Raw genomic sequence first — 14,120 nt, 5'->3', positions numbered from 1 at the left:
ATTGGTGACAAGAGCAGAGCCCATGAAATGTTGGAGGCCTTGACCTCTCCTTAGTAAGCCAAATGAGATGAGGCAGCGTGGAGGGAAGACAACGTTTTATAGGAGCTTTGCTTTAAACTTTAAAGCTTCGCTGTGTTTAAACAGTAGTCAGAAGCTGTGAAAGACAGTGCAGTATATGGAAATCTCGTGGAAACGCTCATGAGAGAGAATAAAAGGGGGAATTTAAGACGTGCAAATAGAAAAATCTCTTAAACATAAAAAAATGCACATCTTTTTGCAAGTTAAAAAAAAATCACTCATTTTACTCAGGTCAAAATATTTTATATTAGCCAGGTGTGGTGGCTCGCACTTGTAATCCTAGCACTTTGGGAGGCTGAGGCAGGTGGATCACCTAAGCTCAGGAGTTTGAGAGCAAGAGCGAGACCCTGTGTCTACTAAAAACAGAAAAAAAAAAAGTAGCCAGCATTGTGGCAGGCACCTGTAGTCCTAGCTACTCGGGAGGTTGAGGCAAGAGGATTGCCTGGGCCCAAGAGTTTGAGGTTGCTATGAGCTATGACGTCATGGCACTGTACCTAGGATGATGGAGTCAGACTCTGTTCCAAACAAAACCAAAATATTTAATGTTAGAACAGCTAGGTTGTCCAAGATACACTGTTTGGAAAGAGTAAATTGGTAAAACTTTCATAATAAAAAAAGAAAAAAAGGCTAACCTTTATTGAGTACTTAGTCTATTGCTGGGCAATATTTTCAATGAGTTACATGCATTAAATCATTAACCCTCATTTTAACCCAGGAAGAGGGGCACTGTTACCACAATCCACTCTGAAGAAACTTCAAGGTTAAGCTATTTATCCAGCATGGATGACAAGTCACTTGTCACACTGATAGTAACCTACAGCATCCTTCAAAGGGCAAGATGGTAACATTTATCAACATGAAAATATGTAACATTTGATTCAACAGTTGTAATTCTAGGAATTTTTCTAATAACTATATAGCACATACATGCTTGTCAAATTTATATGTATAAAGATAGTCGTTACCATATAGTTTGCAATAGTCAAAAACTGGAAATGAACTTACATGTAGGAATGATACTGGAAATGCTCACATAGGAACAGAAACCAACAGAAGCCTCATTAGCAAATGATGACATATTTCTACAATGAAATATTAAGAATCTATTTTGAATAGTGATCTGTGGAGTGAAATAAATCAATCTCCAAGATGCATCATTAACGCAAAAAACAAAGGACACAGACCATTGTATGTGGAATGCTCCTGTCTGTGTAAAAGGTGTAAATGTGCTCAGAGGTGGGATTGCTTGATCATATGATAGTCCTATTTTTAATTTTTCAAGGAACCTTCATGATGGAACCCATTTTTCCATAATGGCTGTAGTAATTTACATTCCCATTGGTAGTGTGTAAGGGTTGCCTTTTCTCCACATCCTTGCCAACACTGGTATCTTTTGTCTTTTTGGTAATAGCCATTCTAACTGGGGTAAGGTGATATCTCATTGGGGTTTTAATTTATGTGCTCTCACCACAAAATGATAACTATGTGAGATACTGCATTTCTTTTTCTTTTCTTTCTTTTTTTTTTAATTATTTTTACCACAGTATTTTTTTTTTTTTTTTTGCAGTTTTTGGCCAGGGCTAGGTTTGAACCTGCCACCTCCTGCATATGGGGCCGGTGCCCTACTCCTTTGAGCCACAGGCGCTGCCCTGATACTGCATTTCTTAATTAGCTAGATTTAATCATTGTCAATGATTCAATCAATGTCTCTGTACTTCAAAACTTTGTGTTATACATAATAAAAAAAGAATGTTATATGTATGCTTAATTTTTTTTAAAAGTATATATGTACATTCTCTGGTAATGGGGGTTGCATCCCGGGAAGATAGCTTGAAGTAGCCTCGGAGGGAGAAATACTTCTGATTTGTGCCCCTTTTTATCCTGTGAATTTTGAACCAATTGCATGTTACACTATTCAGTAAAACAAAATAATTTTTTTTAACAAAATAAAATTTAATTTAATTATACTACTACTCTCCTCCTAAAACTTACCGCTACTGCTGCCGTAACTACAAGTCCTCCCCAGGCCTGTGTCATTGTAAGCCTCTTTTGGGCACACAAAAGGATGTGCACGCATCACAAGTTACGATCCTTTACTTTTTTTTTTTTTTTCTGTCAATTCAGGGGTTATAATTCAAATTTTGTTACCTGGACATATTGTATATAAGATAAGTCTGTGCTTTTAATGTACCCACCACCCAGATAGGGTGCATTGCACCCAGTAGGGGCTTTTCCAGCCGTCATACCCTTTTGCCACCTTCTGCCTCCTTTGTGAGTCTCCAGTGTCCATTATGTACCCATTTTTCAGTTCCCACTTACAAGTAAGAACATGTGGTATTTGGTTTTCTGTTCCTGACTTGACCTCTGGTTCCATCCAAGTTGCTGCAAGTTGCTTCTCTGTTCTTTTTCTGGCTGAGTAATACTCCAGGGTGTGTGTTTTTCAACATTTCACACCAGTCCTTCCTTCTTCAAATCACAAATACCTCAAAGCACATTGCACTTACATCATCCATTACTAGCCAATCACAAATTGTTAGTATTTTAGGGCATGCAGCTATGTGATTGGTATCTGCAAGGCTAGTTTGATAGATGTGCTAAAAATCACTGTTCTGAATATCTGGGCTGTAGTTCTGATAGCCTTATTGGAATGAAGGCAGGGCTGGTTTTGTTCACAATTTATTAAGATAACAGATATGGCACCCACTTATTGGTTTGTCTTTATTTTAAAAGAAAACAGAAAAAGCTTTGCCAACAGTAAATGATGCCGTTAAATGGTATGCAAAGTTGTGAATGTTGAAATTTAACATGCTTCATATTATAACCAATCCACAAGAATATTGTGGTCAATTGTGTGAATTCCAAATCAGTGTATACTGTACTATGGAAATTTGTATTTAAAGGCAAAGATATGAGTAATTGTTGGTGTAATTGGGGAAAGGGTTAAGATATTCATTAAGTAACAATAAGAAACGCAACAAACTTCTTTTTTTATGCCTTATGAATAAAAGAGTGTGGAATGTCCGGTGAAGTTTTATGTGCAAGAGCCTAAAGGAGGGGGGTATTCTGGAGGCAGGGACTGTGTCTTCTCTGTGTTTGTTCTGTACAGCTCTCAGCACACTCTTGGTGCTTGATAAATGTTATATGATACCAATAACTAAGCACATTTTTAGATCTTTTTTCAAATGGCTTGTGCAAAATTTGGTTAATGTACAATGGTTGGTTTGAAACTATCATGTAAAATTTGCCTGTCTAAATCTAATCAAAAACAAACTGAAAAATATAAAAAAACCTTACAGTGAAATTTTATTTTAGGCATAAATCATATGTTCAGTGTTATGTACAAATTGTAAGTGTCCAGCTTGATGATTAACTCAAATTGGACCTCTTCATGTAATCAGCACAAAACTCCAAAATTCAAAGAACATTTTAGCACTCCAGCATCCTGTTTTAGTTAAAATCTTGCAGAAAAAAACCACCATACCACCATCCTGACTTCTAAGGTGATATTGTTAATTTTGCTTGTTTATTTTTATTTTTTCAAGACAGAGTCTCACTCTGTTGCTCTGGGTACCGTGCCATGGTGCCATAGCTCATAGACTCCTGCTTCAGCCTCCTCAGTAGCTGGGTCTACAGGTGCCCACCACTACTCTTGGCTAACTTTTATATTTTATATGTAGTAGAGGCAGGGTCTCACTATTGCTCAGGCTGGTCTCAAACTCCTGGACTCAAACGATCCTCCTTTCATTATCCTCCTTCTTTGGAGTCCCAGGGTGCTAGGATTATAGTGTGAGCCACCACGCCCTCCCCAGCCCATTTTGCCTGCTTTTGAGCTTGATGTAAATGTCCTTTTTCATGTCTGCCTTCTATCATTCCGCATGACCTTTGTGGGAGATATCCACATTGTTATGTGTGGTTGTAGTTTTGTCATTCTCATTTTGCTAACTCATTGTGAATATACCACAACTTATTTATCCACTTTACCACTGAGTGGACATTCAGGCAGTTTCTCGTTTGTAGCTATGAATATTCTTGCATGGGTCTCCTGGTGAATGTATGTGTGCATTTTTGTACAGTGGACCCCAGGAGTGAAACTGCTGCGTCATGAGATAGGCTCATAGTCTGCCTAAGTAAAACAAATTTTTAAACATGGTTCTACCAGTATACACTCTCATCAGCGGCACATATGGAGATTGCATTTTCTCTCCATCCTACTCAACAATTGATATTGTCTGACCTTCATTTTAGCCATTCTGCTGGGTGTGTAGTGGTATCTCACTGTGTTTTTAATTTGCATTTCCCTGATGACTAATGAATGAGATTTGCTACCTTTTTGTATGTTTGTTGGACATTTGAATATCCTATTTGTGAAGTGTTTATGTTTTTGCCCAGTGTCGTTTAGAGTTGTATGTGTTTTTCTTATTGATATGTAGAAATTCTTTATATAGTATGGAAGTGAGTTCTTCATCAGATATTCATTGCAAATATCAGTATTATTTTTATATAGAGTAATACTTATTAGAATATTATTTATGATAGGGAAACATTTGAAACAATCTAGTTGGCCAGTGTTATTGTTTAGATAGAATATGATACATGGACAAAGTTAGAGATTAGAGAACTGTGTAAATGATAGTTCTTAAATAAAATTAATAGGATTTATATACCTCATAATTCTTATGATAGTGTCTAAAGGGATTGCAAATGATTTTTTTCATTTCAACATTTTAAAATTTTCATTTTTCATCCTTATGGGTACATAACAGTTGCATATATTTATAGGGTATATGTGATGTTTTGATAGAGGTTTATAATGTATATCATTCAAAGGGTAATTGGAATATTCATCACCATTATCTCAAGATTTTATCATTTCTTTGTTTTAAGAACATTGCAGTTCTACTTTTTTGGTTATTTTAAAGTATACCTTAACTTATTGTTGGTTATAGTTGCTTTGTTGTGCTATGAAATATTGTTCATTCTAACTATTAACTTTATTTTTTTACCCATTAATAATACAGATACTCTTGCCTCCTTTGTTACAATTAGCATAGTATATTTTCCCCCATCAATTTACATGTATCTTTAAGTTGAGTTTCTGGTAGGCAACATGCAAGGTCTGACAATTAAGTTCATGAATGCATTCTAGGAAAAGTGCTACATACCTTATTGCTGAATATCACCACAGTCACCTTTGAAGTACTCCTGTTGGGAAGCTATGCATCGATGCCAGCACCTAGTCTGCTCTTCAAAGTAATTTTGTAGCTCTTTTCTGGAGTGACCATCAGAGCTATCATTGTACAGTACACAAAAATATGCAACAACAATGGGTGCTAATCAGCAAGACACCACCATGACGTGAACACAGCTGTGAGTCACTGATCGCTAAGGTTCTGAAACTTTACTGAGTTGCCAACTGGGACATTTTCCCCCTTTTTTATTTTTTAGAAGTTTTCTTAAAATTTCAAAATATTAAGGAAGTAGAAATGTTTTTGGTTGCATGGATTGCTTTTGTAATGCTTGAATCTGGGCTGTTAGTGTGCCCATCACCCAAATAGTGTTCATTGTACCCAGAGTACAATGGTAGGTTTTCTACCATCCCCTCCTCCCCCATCCTCCCTGCTTGACCTGCACTGAGTTTTCCTTCACTCTGTACATGTGGTGCTCACTGGATAGTTGCACTTTAATAGTGAGTGCATTTGTACTTGTTTTTCCATTCTTGAGATACTTTGCTTAGGATAATGGACCCCAATTCCTTCCAAATTGCTCCAGAAAGCATTAATTCATCCTTTTATTATGGCTGAGCATACATATGCTGTATTTTGTCAGTCCACTCGTGAATTGAAGGGCACTTGGATTGATTACACATCTTTGCAATTGTGAGTTGTGCTACAATAAACATTCAAGTATAGGTGTTTTTCTGATAAAATGACTTCTTTTCCTTTGGGTAGATTCCCAGTAGTGGGATTGCTGGATCAAATGGTAGGTCTACATTTAGTTCTTGGAGGAATATCCAGACTGTTTTCCACAGAGGTTGTATTAATTTACAGTCCCTCCAGCAGTGTATAAGCATATCTTTCTCTCTGCATCCATGCCAACATCTATTATTTTTGAATTTTTTTAAAAAGCCATTCTAACAGGGGTAAAGTGATATTGCATCGTGGTTTTAATTTGCATTTTCCTGATGATTAGTGATATTGAGCATTTTTACCCATATGTTTGTTGGCCATTTGTCTGTCTTCTTTCAAAAATCTTCTGTTCATGTTTTTTCCCCACTTTTTAATAGGGTTGCTTTTTTCTTGCTAATCTGTTTACATTATTTATAGATTCTGATTATTAGTCCTTTACTGGATATATAGTTTGCACATATTTTCTCTAATTCAGTAGATTGTCATTTTCTCTGTTGATTCTTTTCTTTCTTTCTTTATTTTTTTGCAGTTTTTGGCTGGGGCTGGGTTTGAACCTACCACCTGCGGCATATGGGGCTGGCACCCTACTCCTTTGAGCCACAGGTGCCACCCTGTTGATTATTTTCTTAGCCATTCAGAAGCTTTTTAATTTAATAAAGTCCCACTTATTTATTTTCATTGCAACTGTAATTGCCACTGGAGTCTTAGTTATACATTCTTTGCCTAGACCAACATCTAGAAGAACTTTTGCCACATTTTCTTCTAGAAATCTTATGGTTTCATGCCTTACATTTAAGTGTTTTATCCATCTTGAATTAATTTTTGTGACTGGTGAGTGATGGTGGTCTTGTATCATTCTTCTGCATGTTACTCTCCAATTTTCTTAGCACCACTTATTGAATAAGGATTCTTTTTCCCCATGTACATTGTAGTGTGCTTTGTCAAAGATCAATTGGCTTAGACAGATGATTTTATACTTAGGTTCTTTATTTTGTTCCATTGATATATGCCTCTGATTTTATACTCCGAAGAGATTGCAGAGGACGAGGCTCTAGTTTTCAATAGTTACAAAGTATTGCAAAAGTCATTTCCCTTTTCTGAGGCTCATCTTACCCATCCAAGTAATGGATGCCTTGGTCAGTCCCTGCATGTCATACCCTAGGATTCTTTAGTCCTATGAATGTAAGTTGAAACCGCCCTGTTTGAAAATTCCATATCAGCAATCTCCCTGGGAGCTATAAAACATTAACACACAGGTCCCAGCTACCATGTGAACACAGGTTCATTTGTCAGACAAACCAGATATCCTAATGGGATGGGCTATGGAAAGGTAACAGTTTATGCCTTGATGAGAAGACCAGAATGTTGAGGACAGACTGGGAGAACCGGCCTGCCCACTGTGCTTCATAGGCAAGCTGGGAGGGGGCTGTGTCAGAGGAATGTTCTGGGGGCCTGCTGGTTTCAGAACCCTGTGAACATCCAGGAGAAGAGGTGACCTCCAAAGCCGGAACTTGACTCCAGGACCTTCAAGTGTGATGTCTCTTTTGCTGCTTCAAAGTACAAAACCTCATGTGACCCACTATTTCTGGGATTTTGGGCATCACACCTACTGGGCGTGTGCAAGCAAGTGGTCCAGGAGGAGGGCCAACTGAAGAAGGTCTTTTTTTTGGTGGTGAGGGGGAGGGAAAAGGCTGTGAATTGCAGCATGAGCAGGCTGAGAGTGACCAGTGCCTGACTGGTTTGGAAGGTGGTGAGGAAGACTGTTTGGGAAGAGGCTCTCTCTATGATGGACACCTGTAGGATGCATCTTCAAGGTTGAGAGGTCAAGAACAAAGGCACTTCTAGTCTGGTCCAGGAGGAGGTCCTGGGTCCACCCTGGTCCTTCTGACCACTGCCTCCCAGTCAACGGTATTTCCATCGGTGGGACTTACATTCAGCAAAGAAGAATTACTTTGTGAGACTTCAACATTTCCTTATATGCTTGATGCTCGTGATGAAACTTCGTGGGAAGTAGACGACTTCTACACAGTTTTCCCTGGGTGAAGTGGCCAGGTCTGTTTGCTCCTTGAAAGAGCAGTTTGTATGAACTTCCCATTTTAGTGAGTAGGAGATAGCAGGGGCAGGAGAGTTGTGATCTGGACAAGGTTCTTGAATTTCATATGGATGAATCTGTGGAAAACTGAGGAAGGGTGGGGGGGGAGGGAGGGGGATTTTCTTCTTGCCCTGTCTGGACAGCAGGCCATCCCTGCATTTACCAGAAGTGCAGTGGCTGGAATGAGGGAGCGAACACAGCAGTATCTCCTGTAAGCTAATAAACCCCCCACCAACTGACTGGCCCTCTCTGGAGCAAGTAAACCCCAGAAAAACCTTAAAACTGAGTTCCCTGTCATGATGGATGATAGGAATAGAGGTTGGACATGCCTCATTATATCCCCTTCTGTTTGGAGTTCAAACATAACAATTCACCAACATTCATATTAAAAGAGAGATCATTAGACTGACAAGACAGACTGTTTTTGGCAATAGATACCACATTATAAACCAGATGCAAGGCCATGCCAGGCCTGGGGTAAGTTATACCTTACAACCCATAAAATCTACTTAAACAGGTCATTAATTCATTCGTTTTTCCTTTCCTCCTACAACGTGATGGATAACAAGAACATTCCTCCTTGCTGACTCAAAATTTTTAATTAAATACTTAATTTTTTTTAATATATAAAAAGTATTCTTTTTGTCTTTTAAAACTTAGACTTTAGGGGTACAAGTGGTTTTTTATTACATGGCCCAGTTGCATAGAAGAGAAGTCTAGGCTTTTAATATATTTATCATCTGAACGGTGTACATTGTAACTAATAAATAATTTTTCATCTTCACCATCCTCTCACTCTCTCCCTTCTGATTCTCCAATGTACATCATATGTACCTATTGCTAGCTCCCAACTTACAAGTTAAAACATGAATTATTTGTTTTTTTCCCCTTGAGTTACTTCACTTAGAATAATGGCTCCCAGTTACATTCAAATTGCCATAAAAGATATTTTTTTATAGCTGAGTAATATTGCATGATATCTATATCTGTCTGTCTATCTATCTATCTATCTATCTATCTATCTATCTATCTATCTATCTCTATCCATCCCACATTTTCTTTATCTACTCTTCTGTTGTTGGACACTTAATATTGTTTCCACATCTTTGTAATTGTGAATTCTGTGCAATAAACATAGGTGCCTTTTTCACAGAATGACTTCTTTTCCTTTGGGAAGATTCCAAGTAGTGGGGTTGCTTGATCAAATGTTAGATCTACTTTTAGTTCTTTGAGAAATCTTCATACTGTTTTACATCCCTATCAACAGAGTATGTTGCCCTTGGTACAGTGCCATGGCATCATAGCTCACAGCAACCTCAAACTCTTGGGCTTAAGTGATTCCCTTGCCTCAGGCTCCCAAGTAGCTACAGGTACCCACCACACCACCTGGCTATTTTGTTGTTGTTTTTGTTGTCGTTGTTGTTTTAGCAGGCCCGGGCCAGGTTTGAACCCACCAGCCCCAGTATATGTCGCTGGTGCCCTAATCAATGATCTACGGGTGTCGATCCAGATGATGAGTACTATTTTATGTGTTTGTTGGCCACTCATCTGCCCTCATGAGAAAAGATTCTTCATGTTCCTTGCTTATTTATTAATGTGGTTGTTTGTTCATTTCTTGTTGATTTGCTTGAGTTCTTTATGGATTCTGGTTATTCCCCCTTTGTCAGATTTGTAACATACAAATATCTTCTCCCATTATGAAGATTGTCTCATTGCTTTGTTGATTGTGTCCTTAGCTGTGCAGAAACTTTTTTAACTTTATCAGGTTCCATTTATTTATTTTTGTTGTTGTGGCAATTGCCAGTGGAATAGGAATTCTTTTCTCTGTGTATCCATTGTTTACTTTATCAAAGATCAGATGGCAATATGAGGCTGGTTTCATCCCCAAGTTCTCTATTCCATTCCATGGATCTATGTTCCTATTTGTGTGTCAGTACCATGCTGTTTTGATCACTATAGACGTGCAGTATAATCTGAAGTCTGGTAACATGATGCCTCCAGAATTGTTCTTATTTCATAGAATTGGAGGTTTGAATTGAAACCTAGTCAAGGTTTTTGTTTGGTTCCATATGAAACATAGAACAAATTTTTCAAGATCTTCAAATTATTATGTTGCTATTTTAATGGGGATTGCATTAAATCCGTAGATTGCTTTAGGTAGTATAGATATTTTAACAATGTTGATTCTTCCTAGCCACGAGCATGGTATGTTCTTCCATCTGTTAATATCCTCTCCTATTTCATTTTTCAGGTCTTCACAGTTCTGTCTACAGAGATACTTCATGTCTTTGGTGTATATTCCAAGGTATTTTATTTTCTTTGATACTACTCTGAAGGGAATTATATCTTTAATATGATTATTAGCTTGACTGTGGTTGGCATATATGAAGGTTACTGATTTGTGAGCATTGATTTTTATCTCCTGAGGTGTTAGCATATTTCTTGATCACTTCCAAGTGAGCCCTGCTCAGTTTGCCTGGAAGTGGACTCTCTGGGACCGAATGTTACCTTTTAGGTCAGCGTGCTCACAGTTTCCCGTGGAAATAACATGGGCTGCAATAACCGGTAGCTGGAATCCCACTCCCCACAATATTGTGGAGTCCTAGCATTGGTGTCTAAGGTCAGACTGCATGTCCACTGAGTCCTGGCTTCAATCTCTGCACGCCAGTGTAGGCTCTTCTCACACTGACAATAGGAAGAGCCCAGGAGATAGGGAGAGCCTTCCCCAGGGGGACAACCATGGTTCACCCAAATGTGCCCTTGCCCCTTTGCACTTCTTCATGGACAAAAGAGAAGAGGATGCTGTGTGCCTCACCATGAGAAAGGAAAGGATGCTGTGTGCCTCACATTGAGAAAGGACAGGATGCTGTGTGCCTCACCATGAGACAGGACAGGGTGCTGGTGCCTCACATTGAAAAGGACAGGATGCTGGTGCCTCAACATGAGAAAGGACAGGATGCTGGTGCCTCAACATGAGAAAGGACAGGATGCTGTGCATCTCACAAGGGAAAGGACAGGACGCTGTGTGTCTCACCATGAAAAGGATAGCATGCTGTGCCCTTCAACATGGAAAAGGAAAAGATGCTGGTGCCTCACCATGAGAAAGGACAGTACTCTGTGCCTCACCTTGAGAAAGGACAGGGTGCTGTATGCCTCACCATGAGAAAGGACAGGACGCTATGTGCCTCACCATGAGAAAGGACAGGATGCTGTGTGCCTCACCATGAGAAAGGAAACAATGCTGTTTGCCTCACCATGAGAAAGGAAACGACGCTGTGTGCCTCACCATGAGAAAGGAAATGACGCTGTGTGCCTCACCATGAGAAAGGACAGGATCTGGTGTCTCACCATGAGAAAGGAGAGGATGCTAGTACCTCACCATGAGAAAGGACAGGACGCTGTGTGTCTCACCATGGGAAAGTACAGGATGCTGTGCCCCTCACCAGGAGAAAGGAGAGGATGCTGAAGCCTTACCAGGAGAAAAGACAGGATGCTGGTGCCTCACCATGAGAAAGGACAGGATGCTGCTGCCTCACCATAAGAAGGTCAGGATGCCGTGTGCCTCACATTTAGAAAGGACAGGATGCTGGAACCTCACATTGAGAAAGGAAAGGATGCTGGTGCCTCACCATGAGAAAGGACGGGGTGCTGGTGCCTCATCATGAGAAAGGACAGGATGCTGGTTTCCTACCAGGCTGCCTCTTTGACTTTGTGTTTCCCCAATCAAACCTGTTATTTTTTATATTTTTAATTTTTTTTTTGAGACAAAGTTTCACTACATCACCCTCAGTAGTGTGCTATGGCATCATAGCTCACAGTAACCTCCATCTGTTCTGCTGAAGCGATTCTCTTGCCTCTGCCTCCCAAGTACCTGGGACTACAGGTGCCTGCCACAACTCTTGCTTTTTTTTTTTTTTTTTTTTGTAGAGTTGAGGTCTCACTCTGGCCCAGGGTAGTCTTGATCCTCTGAGCTCAGGGCAATCCATCCTCCTTGGCTTCCCAGAGTGCTAGGATTACAGGTATAAGCCAGCACAGCTGGCCAAACCAGTTCCTTATACCCACTCTGAGTGACAGGGTGTTGTTTGGCCTCATTCACCTCTTCACAGGAGTGACCCTCTGTAAGTTCATTTAATTCATTACCAAGGAGGATCAGGCACCCTCAACATTCTGAGCCACCTCCTCTAAGTGGTTTGCATCTTTTAGTTCACAGGCTCCATGCTCTTGTCTTAGAGACAGAAATAGGGAGCATATTCATGAGTCTTAATGATATTTGATAACAAACAAATGTTACTATGGCTTTTGTTTTTGTGTTTGTGCACAAAAACTCTTCCGGGTTGTTGGGTTCCTGGGCAGATCATTTAGTATGGCCTCCTGGCTTCTATTGCCTGGTCTGGATAGCTGGGAGGGAATTTTAAAGTTGCCATATGTCTGGGGATAAAAGTCCTCATTAGTCCTCAAGTTTCTAGGGTCATCCTAGAGTTCTGTAATTCATTTCCTTATTCTGAATTATAAGCCCAAATCTTCAATGCTCAAAAGTAAAACACATATAGAGCCAGGCCTCACTTTTACTTATACATTGGAGAGGCAAGGGTTGCTTCAGCAGTTTTTGGAAAATGTTAATAACCATGACCTGGCTCAGTGCTGATGTCCCTGACAAGGTTGAGAGGGAAAGGTCTTTGTCTGGCAAGTGTCATATCATTGAGGAAGAATCCAGGAAATACTCAGGTTCTGCTACTAAGGGTGTGAAAATGACAACAGCAACTAACAGCGCTGTGGCAGACGTTGTTGTTTTGCCTGCTTAGGTCCCTTTCCCTAACATTAATTGTAGCACCTCTAGCTTGTCCTGGGAACTCCCTTTCACCCCGTCAGTCCATGTGGTTCAAGCAAAGCTGATTGTGTTGTCCAATGTCCATTTCGCAATTCCTGAATGGGTCCTTAGAACTGTGACACAGAGCTTCACATTCTTCTTTCCAGGGAAAGGATTTGGGTGGAGACCTAGAGGCACCTTTAATCAAATGCCTCTCAACCTGGTACCTGAAAAAGTCCAATATAATGCAAGAACTAAAACCAAGCCATCAGCAATTCACTGGATGCTATAATAAATTGAATTAGTGAAGTGAAAATTATTCCAGTACTCAGGTGTAAAGGATAAAGAAATAAAAATGAGGAACATGGATGAGAGCAAGAGGAGAGACTGGGAGGGCAGATACAGGCAATTTAAAGTAGGCATTACATAAATCACCTACGTGCCTACCCCCATTTTTGTGGTGTGCTGGTAACACATCAATAAATTACTTAACCTTGGTTCTTGTCCAATGCTTGTTCAATTGTCTGGACCACAGCACATACACGTGACCACAGGAGTCTTTGAGTATGTTTCTTTTTTATCATCCTTCCCAACTGATGCTCAGAGTCTGGTGTCTCTCACTGGCAGCAGACTGGATGTTGGAAATGTCAGTGCTGTCTAGTCAAAGACCTGCAAGAGCACCTGAGCTGAACAGGTGGGGCTTGTTGCTGGTTGCAGTGAGGGAGCTTTCACTCTCCCTGGATCTGTGGGTGCCTCAGTGAGGACCAACTATAGGATTTGGGCCTTGGAGAGTTTAAGGAAGAGTGTTAGATGTTGCCAGGAATTGGGGGGTAATTTTATGGGTATCTTCATAATTCTAATCTAGAGACGGGAATATTAGGTAAGGCCAAAACTGTAATAGTTAAAGAAGGAGGAGCCAGTCGTATTAGCTAGAATTGGGGGTGTGGTTATGTTAAGAAGGGTTTGAACCGTGCACGTAATTACAGGGTGGTCTTCTTTTTTGTCTTGTGTGGCCTTGTCTGATGTGGTTGTTCTGGTTAATTTCCAACAGAACACCACGGCCAGATGTGCCAGGCCAGCTTCTGACTGTTAGGGGCTGTTTTGACATTTCTCTGAAGAAAGGGAGATGCCTTTTCCCCCCTCCTGCATCTGAAGTCACCTCCAGCAGCTGCCTGGCTCCTGGGTTCTGCTTGAGCAGGGCAGTTTGCAAAAGCAGCAGCTGCAGCAGCTGGGATTT

This window comes from Nycticebus coucang, chromosome 6, assembly GCF_027406575.1.
Source record: "Nycticebus coucang isolate mNycCou1 chromosome 6, mNycCou1.pri, whole genome shotgun sequence".
NCBI classification, from domain to species: Eukaryota; Metazoa; Chordata; class Mammalia; order Primates; family Lorisidae; genus Nycticebus; species Nycticebus coucang.
The sequence above is the reverse complement of the archived record's forward strand: the minus strand, read 5'-3'. Positions refer to the sequence as shown.